The 13,612-nt window shown below is 41.3% G+C and overlaps 1 long non-coding RNA gene across 2 annotated transcripts in view; it reads left to right on the forward strand.

The window, feature by feature from the left end:
• Positions 1 to 11,953: 11,953 nt before the first annotated feature.
• The window catches only part of LOC103553794 (uncharacterized), a 116,890-nt gene continuing 115,231 nt past the window's right edge, over positions 11,954 to 13,612 (forward strand). For both annotated transcript variants that reach the window (XR_011526491.1, XR_011526490.1), the window contains exon 1: positions 11,954 to 12,469. This is a non-coding gene — a long non-coding RNA (uncharacterized lncRNA). The remainder of the gene's footprint in view (positions 12,470 to 13,612) is intronic.

Here is a 13,612-nt window from a genome sequence, read left to right on the forward strand (position 1 = left end):
AATTCTTAATCCTATTTGTCAAGGAATGTCAAAAACCAGAAGTCTACTTTATTCTATAATTTAAAGTGAGACAGGGGGCAGTTAGGCCCTGTCATCTGGTTCCGGAGCTCTCGTTGTTTGTAAATATATATGGAGCACTGTGCGTGGCTGGGGAGTTTTGACCTGTCATCTGCTCCCAGGCTTCTCAGAGAAGCAGATCAGAATACTGACCCTGATTTTGAAAGACTGTGCAATGTGTTGGTGGTCTTTATGGTTTCTTCAACACAGACATTGAAAACTCAACTATCTGCAAGGGCCAAGAAGGCTACCAAAATAGATGTGTGCCTGGTGGGGACTGGGATGCCCTGGAGAGCCAGGTCCAATCTCAAGTGGGCAGCCCTACTCAGCAACTGATGGTAGCTGACTGGAGGCAATGTTGTTGTCAGGAGGTCTGATTTTTCAAAAAGAGTAGGTCATCTTCTCTGGGAGATTTGCAGTGTTGGCTAGGGAATCAAAAATTTAAAAAGTCCTTTGTCCAAAGAGCAAACAAGCATCTATGGGTGGATGATTGCTCATCTCTAGCCAGTACCCTGTGTCCTTGTGTGGACTGGGGCATGGATAAGGGCAGAGGGGAGGGAAGACATCGTGGGGGCATGATTTTCAGACTCAATTTATTTTCATAAACTAGAGTAAATGGCTCCCTTTTTCATTAGGTTATGGGGTGACCCTTTCTCTCGTTCTAATTTAGTTGACACTGGTCCCACCTAGTTCCTTCTTCATGGATGCCATTTACCAAAATGCAAAATAGGAGTGAAAACCTCTTGATCTGTACTTCACACTGAAGATTATAAAATAAACGAGTAGGTACAGCATTTCCGACTGAGAAGTGTGCAATGAACATGACCACATGGAGAAGAGGGAAAAACATAACTCTTTGGCTATTATCTGACTTAGTCGACATGAAAGCTTTGCATACCATTCTGACGTATTTTATCGACTGGGGGCATATTTGAATGGGAAACGATCAAAGTGACCACACCATTTCTCACTTTCAACCCAGAAATTTTGTGAAATCAAATAATTGACTTAGGATTTATGGACTATTTTCCTTACTGGTAAGCGAAGAATGTTTGATCAAGTTCGTAAATAAAACATCTTTTAAGGCTGTTATTTATCTGTACGTGGAATTATAATCACTCGTGTAAAATTTATATTTTTAGATACTAAATTTTATGGTGTCAAATAACTATAATATTAGAATAGCCTGTGTCTTCCACTAGCAAATTTCATTATTTCTCATCCATATTTTTGAAAGGGAACCTCAGTTGGTTTATTTTGATGGAAATGTATGGCGTGTGTGTGTTTGTGTGGAGTGCACGTGTGTGTGTTTATGGTGTGATGTGTGTATGTGGTGGGTGGTGTGTGTGTGTGTGCGCCTTTCCAAGGAGTTGCTTTTGATGTTTACAGGCTCAGTGCTATGGCCCGAGTTCACTACAAGACACTCACCTTCAGAGATGCTAAGTTCTTGCTATGATACCTCAATTTCTCTCTTTCTGCGTGCTTGCTGTTTTGGTTTTATGCCATAGCTCCTCTTCTCTCTCACCAGCTTAGTTCCTTGTCTCCTAGGACTCTCTTGAAAGCCAAGTGTAAATCTCCTCATGATTTGCTTCTTTCTCTAGTTTTACCCTTTCAAACTTCCATTCTGAGCCCTTAAAGGCCTTCTTCCCATCATATTTCTCTTTTTTCCTTCCCCTGGCTGCTTCTTACTTAACCCTATACCTCAAATCCTTTCTTCATTTCCTACAGTTTAGTTTACTCTTCTGTCTTCCAACCCTACCTTATTACATGATTTCTCAAACTCTTAGATCTTTTTCTTGTTTCCAACCCATTTTTCTTCCCCATTCAGACCAATGCACTTGCTTGTTTTCTTTGCCCCATAGTCTCACAATTTCTCCCTCACCCCTCTCCTCCCACTCTTTGCTCTCTCCTCTTCTTTCTTCTAGCCTCCTTCCTCTCTCAGCTGTTTTCAAAAAGCATTTAAGGCAGCTGGGAAAGATGTTTACAATATAGTGAAATTAAAGAAATAAAAAGTGAGACACGAGGAGAATCAGAACAGAGATGTGACGTGAACGAGAAGTGAGGTCAGTACACAGCCCCGGCCACGAATCAGATTCCCCAGGAACTCCCTGCCTTTTCCTCTTGCTCGTCCTGGTGATCTTTATTCCCTGGAAGCTCGTCAGAGAAGACTTCCCGGAGCTCAAGGGTCAAAAGGCACTGTGGTCACTTAGTCAACAGTTTCTTGGTGCCGTGGCTAAAGGCCGGGTGAGAACAACTGGCCTTTGAGAGTGTCCAAATACCAACCATTTTATTAGTGACACCCAGCCCTTACTGACAACTGCTTTTCAAGGGAAAATGCTTGTCATGAAGAAGGGTTTGGGTGTCACTCCTCAGAGGCCTGATCACAACGTAACCCGAGAGTGGATCATGCATCATCCCCAGTTAGTATCACGTCAGTTCCACGGGACTGCACCTGCCTTTCTCTTTCTAGTTTTGCAAAAGCCCTGTGAAAGGGCTCCGAGACCCCTTCCACCATTTCCCTTCCTCTGGGCTGGCTGCCATTTCTGCCTCTGGAGTTTTCTGAGGCTTGGGAACATTGCAATTTCTTTATGGCTGGTTCTACTATTGATCTTGATTTCCTTAAACATTTCTCCTTCCTCCTTCTGGAAATTTATGCCTGTTTCTGGCATCTGCCCCATCCTCTGTGAACACTCAGGCAGAGAATTCATTTAATTTTTTTTTTTTTTTTTGCCTCCTCTGGCAGTAAATTTCCCTTGCCATTTCTCTGACCTCTTGTTCCTTACATACTTAAGAATGTCTTATTTGTTTCAACCTCTTGTGTAATTTATCTTACGTTCGTTCTGCATCTTTGCTAGTCTTATCATGTTCTTACACTATCTTGATTTCCCTCTGTAATAGTCGGGGATCTCCTCTACCTGACGTTTTGTACCTTGCCTAAATGCCCCTTCTTTGCCTTGACACTGACTTCCTCTCCCCTCGTCTCCTCCTTCTCCCTTGCCTGGGTATTTATTACCATACATTTCCTATTGGCTGGTAATCACTTATCTTACTTTTCCATTTTCTCTTCTCTCTTCCATCCAATTGCTTTATCCCACTGTCACTCTTGCCATAATTTTTCAGCCACCTAAGACTCTGCTGACTCGAGATGATTTGCTGCCGCCTCTGCCGCAGGCCCAGTTATGACACAGAAATCCAGCCCACCCATCTCTTCCTTCTTTCTCCTCGCAATAAACAGCCAAGTTAATTCAAGTTCCTATCCATCGTATAAGAAATCACTCTCCAACCATATGGGATAACTTATGGCTGCAAATAAAAATTCCACAATGTTTTGCTCCTCACAAGTTTTCACTTCCCCAGCACAGCTTGGAAAGTCCAAGATGTTAAAATCCCTAAGGAGTGCATATTTCCATGAAAATCCACCTTCTACTTCTAGACTGTTTCTTCTACTCTCAGAGACTTGACTTGTCAATAACGTTACAGAGCCTCACAACTTTGCTCTTCTACCCCACTCCCACCTCTTCCTGGGCTTCTTTTTTAAGGAAGGCAGTTTTGACTTGTCAGCTTAGTTTCTTTTCCTCAATTCATGAGCTAGAGGAAGTATCCTGTATAAGTAGAGGCTTTAAGCTCTTTCTCACTAATGTATGAATTAAAAGCTCACATTAAAATAAAAGGGCCCATTTTATAGTTAAGCTGATTCTGTTTTTCAGGTTTTGTGCAAGTGTGTGTAGGACTACATTCTCCACTGTTTACAATGGCAATGCTTGGCATTGCCTCAAATTCAGCCACTCATGTGCAAAGCCAGGATGTTGTAAGCAGTTGTGGGTGCCACATGGGGTCACATGGGACCTGATCCTTCTCCAGAGGTATTATACAACTTCCTTGGAATAAAAAAATAGGCACTAGGGACTAGCCCCGTGGCCAAGTGATTAAGTTTGGGCACTCTGCTTCCACGGCTCAGGGTTCGACAGTTTGGATATTGGGCGCAGACCTACACACTGCTTATCAAGCCATGTTGTGGTGGCATCCCACATAGAAGAATTAGAATGACTTACAACTAGGATATACAACTATGTATTGGGGCTTTGAGGAGGGAAAAAAAAAAAAGGAAGATTGGCAACAGATGTTAGCTCAGGGCCAATCTTCCTAAAAAAAAACACACCAAATATACTTTGGTGGGGTGTATGTTATGGAGACAACCTCTGTGATTGGTTGATTAATTGATTCCTTCAGCCAGTCATTCTTCATTCCAGGGCCTTCTTGGGGATAGGAGCAAAGTTGGCTATATACTCACTTTGACCCAGTCCATGTTCATGCAGTTTGGTAGAACTAAGTTTTCCGAGGACATGATCCACACCTATTTACTAAGTCTTGCCTTTATTACTGGTGACTGTTAAGAGATTTCCTGAATTGTAATTTCCTGTGTAGTCATTAGAGCATCCTTTGCCTGTGGAAGGGAATCAGCAGGCATGGGTTACACTGTAGGCTCCACTCCTGAGTCACCCTGGGGTAAATGACAACTCTTGGTGCCCCTGTTTCAGTTTATATATCTCGTGGGCAGTGTTTTTCATCCTCTCTCTGCCTCCCAGTGATGATAAGAGAGTGAGATGACATGGCCCTAGGAAGCAACAGAAAAGAAGAGGAGGGAACTGGTTAATACCACTAGTTTAGATTTGCATTCATACTGCTAGATTTTAAAACCTTGCCTGGTAGATTTCCAATCATCAGTCCTTTGAAAGTTCTACTCTAAATTTTCTAGGATTCCCAACAGAAAATGGCTAAGAGGGTAGATTTTACCTGTCCTAACATCTTCCTGAGTATTTAGAAGCCAGGGACTTTTACATTTTTTGATGGCAATCATTTCTATTTTTTTCTGTGTCTCAATTACACATCTGCAAAATGATCAGCTTTGAAATGATGCCGAATCATTTATTACCCCTTAACGTATATGGATGGCAATTAGATTTTTGGTGGTGAAGACGATGTAGTCTTCACAGAAATCAAAATATAATGATGTACACCTGAAATTTATATAATGTTATAGACCAATGTTACCTCAATAAAAAAATAAATCAGAAGTGAAAGATTGGCCAAGAAAAATAATTGGAAAACAAAAGTATACCTTGAATATATGTAATGTTATGTTATTACTCTCAATGTTTGGATCATCATTTCAAATGTGCCTATGTGCACCTTGTCAGGGATTTGGGGTAATTTTTCCTTTCCTTTCCCAAGAAAATCACCAAACAACTTTCCCATGCTTGCTGTAGTTCCTGATTTTTTTCTTACAGGGAAAACATTTTATTAAATATAGACTTGGTATGAAAATAGCCCTAGAAGGAGTAATATAGATTTAAATTTAAATCAAGATTTAAATGAATGATACTGGACTGTTGCCTGGGCAGATTTTGGATGTGGCCATGTTGTGTGGAGACACCTTGCTTTCCTGGAAGGTGAGAGAGAGACCTGGAGAGTGGATCATGGATACACATGGAAAGGGGAGCTTGGGGGAGCTGAGGAGCTGAAAACAGATTCTCACCATTTTGCCTCTGCATTTTCTTAGTCCCTCTCATCGCTAGATCTCAGCTACTTTGAAGAAGCCTTAATTTGCTCTTCAGGGCTCCCGGTTCTTCAGATTCCTTGACATTATACTTTCTGCTGACCTGGCTTTGACCAAAGTGGATATAAAATCTACAAAGCAGACTGGTGGAGATCAGCCCAATGCTGTGGGAGCATCACCAGAAAATAACCCAGGCTTCCTCACTACCCTAAGCTGGGCGGCAGTCAGAAAACCCTGTCCCTCCAGGGGCTCCTGTTCATGTCGCTCAGCGCAGAAGGTCCAGGTGGAGCAGATACATTTGGAGGGGCCGGGGATTTCCCTTCTAACCTACCTCTAAAGATAAGGTTTTGTTTTAGTTTTTTTAAATCAATCAGTTATTGCCACAATAATGGTCCGTAAAAAACCCACCTCAAAACCTAGTGGCCTACAAAAGTAAACATTTCTTTCTTGCTCACATGTGTGTCAGTTGGCTGGCCCAGGCTTGGCTTGGCTCAGTTTCATTTGTCTCTAGTCGTTATGAGACCTGCAGCTCCAGGAAGCTGCTCTTACAGCCACCCATAAGAGGGCAAGCCCATGTGCTCATTTCCAGCATTCTAGCAAACTCCAGTAAGCCAAAGCAAGTCACATGACCAAACCCAAAGTCAAGGTGTGAGAAAGAGAACTTTGTCTACCAGGAAGCCATGTTGAGAATGTGGCTGTTTAATACTACTATAGGGAATTGGGACCAATAATTAAATATACCACAGGCTCCAAGCAAGCAGCATCCAAACTATTGGACATCCTCAAAGACTGAGATACTTAAAAGATGGTTGGACTTTCAAAGGGCAAATATTAACAAGGATAACAAACATTTATTTTTATAGTAAATTATAAAATAATAGAATATTTTATATTATCTCAAGTCTTTCATGTTCAATCTTGTTTTATATATATAAAAAATAGATACGTATGTGTGCGGTTTTTTTCTTTTAACCATTTATTGAGTACCTACTATAAGCTAGGCATTATGCTAAGTACTTTTCATGTTTATTATCTTATTTAATCTGCTTTCTGTTCCCACGAAGATGATATTATCATCCCCTTTCGAAAAGTCTGAGTCTGAGAGAACTATGTAACTTAACCAAAGTCACATAGTTAGTCAGAGGTAGAGGCTAAACCTCCTTTGGCAGCTTCCAAGCATTTCCTCATATCTACTGTGCCATGTCCTGCTCTCTGATCAATGAAATCAGCAGCCCTGAGAAGCAGATGTTATTCTTTTTATTTTACAAATCTGCAAGAAGAGAAGTAAAGTGAATCCTGCAGCTGACACAGTGCACGAGGGGTGGTGCCAGTACCAGAATTTGCGTGTCCTGCACCCGGTCCCATGGTGGCTTCAGCACTGGACTCAGACTGGTTGCCCAGATTTGTTTGTTTTTAAACCACTTGTGCCTGTTGGTGTCCTGTCCCTTCTTACAGCCGCTTCTTTCTCTTCGGTTCTTCGGCTCTCACCTGGAGCTGTCTCTTTATAGATCTCTTGGGAGGATTGTGCTGTGATGAAATCACTTCGCCGCGCTCCCTACCTCGCTGCCAATTTGGATTTATTTCTGTTCAGACACAGATTTGGCTGTTAGGGTTGTTGACAGTTATATACCGAATTCATTTCAGGTTGTTCCCCAAGCCTGGCCCACGAAAGGAAATCAAGCAAAGGATCCTCTCACTGTTTTTAGGAGGCACATTCTAGAGAGCCTGAGAATGGAGAAGGCTTGGTTTTACCTGTCAGGACCTCCAGGATTGGGGAGGAGGCTGAGACGGCCTTACAGGGCTGATATGTGTTTACATAAGTCTATATTATTATCTGAAATGATTTTCCAGAGCAGTTTTGGAAGGAAAAAGAAGTCACAAAAAGCAGCCCGGAGGAATGATAAATTGGGGGACCAACAGCTTGACTTAGTTGATTACTGGGGGTTTTTTTTGTGTACTATTAACATGGTAAACCCAGTTCGGTTATACCTCCCCCTTCATCTCTGCTCACAAGTTGTGGGATGAGAGCGCCTGCCTCAATGTGGTAAACATTGGAGTAACTTGGATGACAGGGCTCTCCCTGAACACTTTATGAGGATCTTCCAGGAGCCAAGCGGCAGGCATGACCTCATTTGCTTTTGCCAAAATGTTGTTCTGAACACCAAGCCCTCCCTGGTGTGAAATACCCTCCTCTGTTGTCCAAACCAGAGCAGAAGAGCCAGCCCTGAGGCCAGGATTGGAAAGGAAGGACGTGAGGGGCCATCTCTGCCTCCAGGGAATGGCCACCGAACTACTGAATTCCAGTGTCACCAGGTTAAAAGGAGATAAAAGAAATAGTGACATGAGACTAACATAGTCTTGGATGGGGTACTGAAAAATGAAACCACTTATTGCGAAGTTTAGTACAAGCAGGAACAGAGTATTAAGTGAGAAGGGGTCTCAAAAGCAGCTTCTCATATTGATGTTTGGTTATGTTTTATGATTTACTAGTGTCAGAGTGGGGGAGGGAGAGAAACCCAAACCAGACGAAAAAGAGGATAAACATGCATAGTGGGAAAAGCAGCGAACTGATGATGGTGGGGAGATGGGTTCTTGTCCCTTTTCCACCAGTGGCAGGTGTGTAGCTTAGGGCAAGTCACTTAACCTCCCTGTGCTTTCTGTGAAAAGGACTACAGCAGACCTCAACTGCTTACTGTAGAAAGTTGATTTGAGGATCAAATGAAATAAAATACATGAAAGCATTTTGTAAACTGGAAAATACTATCCAGATATCAGGATTTATTATTCCTTCTTGATCTTGCCATTCCACTGCCCTCTCCTCTCAAAGAACAGAAAAGCGCTGGCACAGGGTCATTTTCACAGTTTGGAAGGAGGAGTAAGTTGTTGCTTTTGCACCTTTCAATGCTAGCATCTGTTACCCCAGCTCTGACAGCTGCTACTGAGTTCCCACCATGAAAGTCACAAAACAGGGTTGGGTCAGCCCCCAATCTCTGCTCTTACCCTGCCCCACACCTTATTAAGAAATTAACATATCTTCTCCTTCCATATGCTTGGAAAGGGGCCATGAAGGAAAGCTCTCGACAATCTTTTCATCCTATTTTTCATCTGGTTTGGGTTTCTTTCTCTCCCCCACCCTGATATTTGCAAATTATAAAAAATAACCACAACATCAATAGGAGAAAGAGCATTTGCAACTCCTTCCCCACAAGACTTTATTTCCTCTCACACTAAACCTTGCAAAGAATTGTTTCATTTCTCAGTACCCTATCCAAGAAAATTTCCCATTCAGTAATATTAATAATAATATATTTTTAAACCTTGACTTAAAATTACAGTAAGTGCCAAGAGGCTCTAGTTGCTATTTTGTTGAAATAATATCAGGTTTCCTGTGATGCTTTACATAGCTGTCATCTCTGTGATATGATATGTCCATGATTTATTGACCTACTAAAAGTGCTGTCATTGACTTGTCATAATAAACTTTTCTTAAAATATTAAAGCGTAGAACATTGACTAATAACTCAAACTGGTACAGAGCCTCGGTTTGGTTGTGAACTTGGATGTGGTGGGCTGAAGTTCGCCTTTTATGCCTTGAAAATGAAAGCTCTGCCTTGGCCCTCGCTCAGTTCTTACTCCCCCTCCCCCCAGGGTTAGTTGTCACTAAACAGATTGGCAGAGAGGAGGGGACAGCATGTGAGAAACTCTGAACATGAAGGACAGACCATAAGCCTCAGCCTGAGGATCATTGCAGTCTCTGTGCAAACCCAAACACGGTGAACCTTATCCGACTAACCTGCCTTTGTCAACAGGCACCGTCTCCACTGGGGTGGGTTGGAGGTGGGGGTTAATTTTTTCAGAAATGGAAAAATGTCGGAGCCAGGAATCGGAGTTTACTGTCCATGGATATTGGAAGAGGCGCGAATTTTGAATCAGCAAGTATCCAGGCACAGCTGAGACACGTGGAAAGCTTGTGGTCAAGTCTGTCTCCCTTTCAGAGACCTGTGCCTCTGACCCTGGCATGCTTGTCAGCTGATTCTCTTGACTCTGGTCCTGAAGGAGGTTGATTCTGGTGACCTGACCACTATTTCCCATTGAAATGTTCATGCCCTGGCTCTCATCTCCCCAGGTTCAGCTGGCTGTTCTGATAAGCCTATGGGATGGGAGAGGGCTAAGAGATCCTCCCCATGTGCCACACATGTATTTAAATTAGAGATTTAAGGAGACCATGTTATTTAATCCATTTGCCATGAAATAAGACAAATCAATTAAGGTACTAGTTTTAGATGTAGAAGTAGGATAAGGCTGGGGCATAAGAGAAGGAAAGAGATGGGGGGGGGGGGGGAACCAAAGAGAAATGAGAAAGTGCAAATGAGAAAGTCAAGTGATAAACCACAATCTCAAATAAGGAGATGCAATGAAGCATTTATGAGTATATATTTTTATAAACATGTATGCACAAACATACACAACCAAAGTCCTAATGGATGGTCACCAAATTGCCTTTGAGACTCTAACTTGAATGTAGTCTTTTGACCAGATCCAATTTTAAATGAATTACTTAAAATTTTTTTTTTGTTTTCTTTATTCATAGAAATTCTACTTGCATTGAAAGATTGGGGGGGGGGGGTATCATTAAAAACCTGGAAAACTTTTAAATCCTTTGTAGTAATAATTTTTTAACTGAGGGAAAACAAATTTTGCGAAGAAACAAAATGCATATCTATAGCAATCTATAATACACATCTTTGCAGTTCCATTACACTTTAGAGTCATTTTATCAGATTAGAGGCATAAATAGATAAATATACTTAAATATATGAAGAATTTTGAATGCTCACAAATGACCATGCTTCACATCTGGAGATGCAAAGGCTTGAACTAGGCTCCAAAAAAAAATAAATACGCCTCGAAGAAAGCATTCTCGACCAAAACTTGCTTACTGATAGGTAGGAGGTGAAGGTTTGGAGAAGAAGACAAAATTCCTGTAGAGCAGATGCTTGTGTTTGAACTTCAGGAATGCAAAAATATACTTGAGAAAGACTTCTGATTTTTTTTTGTTATGATTTCACATTTCTGGTATAAACAAGAATGGGTACGGGAATTAACTTTTCTTCTTCAACTAGCCCTTTCTTAACTAATACTTGGTGATACCAGTGCTAATCGATCAAAAATATTGGAGGTAGTTCAGTTACATTCTCCCAGAGTAGAATGCTAAGAAATCAGTCGCTAAACCTATATCACAGAATTGCTCAGAGAATGAGATAAGAATGTATTCTGGGGAAAGGGGGGTTTTAAATGACTCTATAAATAGAAATATGACATTTTCAGTTACTTGTTATTGGAAATATATTAGACATGGTTATCTTATGGCTACTCTAGATCTTAAGCCCCTTGAGAATAGGCATGAGTTAATCATGCAGTCAGTATAATACATTAGGCACTGTGAGTAGACTTTCATTTTTCTTCCCTGTGCAACAAATATTTATGGAGCTCCTATTATCTTCTGGGTCCTTTGGTAGGAACAACCACACAACAGTAAACAAGTCTTAGGAGTCATCACGGTATTTACATTCTAGCAGAAAGGACTGATAAAATCTGGAAGACATTTTTTTTTTGAACCTCAAGCTGCTTACAAGCTAGATTGAAATGAAAAGAAACACATTTGAAAGATTAAATCCGAGATATATATATAGCAAAAAGTGTATATGTTTGGACACTCAGAACTTCTGAAGAATGGAAATCCATGAGCTATGGAAAGCTTGGAAAGAAGATCCAGTGTTTTTGGCCTTGAAAGGTGAATGAGATTGGGAAGAAAAGAGATGAGGAGTTCTTGATAGGAGGACCATCAGTGGGCAGGGATAAGAATAAAGGGGTCTGCATCCTCTTTATGCTCCCCAGGTTTGGTTTAGTGCCAAGGACTCAGTGGGCATTCTACAGGGTGGCAGCCTCCCCTGCTCCTCCTTGAGCACCTGCACACCTCTTCTTATTGACAGAATGGGGGAAAGACTGGCTTACAGCACGGCACATGTTAGCATTGGCAATATCCGTGCAGGGTGACACACCAAGGAGATGCCTTTACCAATACTTGAAATCAATGCCTTGTTGACAGAACTCTTTCTTAAAGCTGGAATGCAGAAGGTCCCTTGGGTCTCATGTTGCTCTCCCCTGGAAAAGCTGGTGAGAAACCAGAGCTGGACTTGTGACTCACAGGAGCCTGGCATGGGACACAAGGAATTTGGTTTGGCTCATTTAGAAAACCAATTGATTGGGCCTCAGATAAACTAAAAATAAAATGCAAATCCCTATGCTCTTCTGAGGTTGTCTGTCTCAGGACTAAATTTAAAGATTTAAAGGAGTTTTTCCCTTGGGGAAGGGTAGGCATGGAGGGGCTATGTAGCAGAAAAGATGTCAGTTCTCCGTTTTTTTCCCAAGGACTTTCACAGGGTAAAAGATTTGTAGGTCCAAATAGAAGCAGAGAGAAACATGATTAGTTTAGAGAAACTCAGTCAAATCTTTTGTTTGCTGTTATGGAAACCAAACAACTGCTGGATTGAATGATACTAATATTATATTTTTATTTTTCAACCGTTCTTAGAAACTGGTGGAGACACAGCCTAGGTTTACACAGTCTTAGATTAATTCCACAGCCTGAATAATCTGGAGGAAAAGGTGAACTAGATCAGAGAAAGTCCTAACACTCTAAGAGGAAATGCATGGAATCTATGCAAGCAAGCACAGAAAAATAAGCTTTACATCCAAATAAACAAGGAAAAATTTTGAAGGGTAAAACGACAAATTCAATCAACTGCACAGTGGCTTCATGAAGGACAAGCATGTGTCTTCCAAGGAGGTCTGGTGAGTCTTTGCCATGTATCCTGAGCTATTGTATCCACTGTAGTTTGATGTAAAATTCAATATATAGAGAGAGGCAGTTAGGAGGAAATGTTTATTAAAAACAGGTGAGGGGGAATTAGTGAATAAATAAATAAATGAGGGAGAATGGGCAAATCTTCCTTAAAGAAGAAATCCAAATAATCTAAGTTGATACCCCTCTCCAGGTAGAGCTTAATTCTCTCCCTCCCTCTTGAGCAGGAGTTGGATGTAATGACTTGCTTCCAAAGAATAGAGGATGGGAAGGGAAAAATATTGACTTTACAGTAGAGAAACCTGGAAGACACAATCTTAACCAAGTAATCAAGGTGTACACGGTCAGTCAGAAAGCGTGCTGATGTCCTTATACCCTCTTTTCTCTCTCTTTTTTTTTTTTTTTACTATTTTTTTTTAGGATTGTCCCTGAGCTAACATCTATTGCCAATATTTTTTTTTTCTTTTTCCCAAAGCCCCCCAATACATAGTTGTATATTCTAGTTGTAGGTCCTTCTGGTTCTGGTATGTGGGACACCACCTCAGCATGGCCTGATGAGTAGTGCTAGGTCCACGCCCAGGATCTGAACCAGCAAAACCCTGGGCCACTGAAGCGGAGCATGTGAAGTTAACCACGTGGCCACGGGGCTGACCCCCATTATACTTTCTTATATGATTCAATGAGAAGGGTACTTCACCTATGTGATATTCTTTCCAAAAATCCATAACCCCAGTCTAGTCACGAGAAAACATCAGACAAACTGAGGAATGTTCTACAAAAGGCCTGGCCTGTTTTCATCAGAACTCTCAAGGTCATAGGAAACAAGGAAAGACTGAGAGCCTGTCACAGACAAGAAGAGACTAAGGAGGCATGACTAAATGCAAAATGGTATACTGGATTGGATCCTGGAACAGAAAAAGGACATTAGCGGGAAAACTGGTGAAATCCAAATGAAGTGTAGAGTTTAGTTAATAATAATGTACCAGTGTTGGTTTTTTAGTTTTGGCAAATGTATCATGGTGGTGTAAGATGTTAACTTTAAGGGAAACTGGGTGAAGGGTATACAGGAACTCTCTATTATCTTTGGAAGTTTTCTGTAAATCTAAAATTATTCCAAATTATTACTGCTTTTC

This window comes from Equus przewalskii, chromosome 14 (genome assembly GCF_037783145.1).
Source record: "Equus przewalskii isolate Varuska chromosome 14, EquPr2, whole genome shotgun sequence".
NCBI classification, from domain to species: Eukaryota; Metazoa; Chordata; class Mammalia; order Perissodactyla; family Equidae; genus Equus; species Equus przewalskii.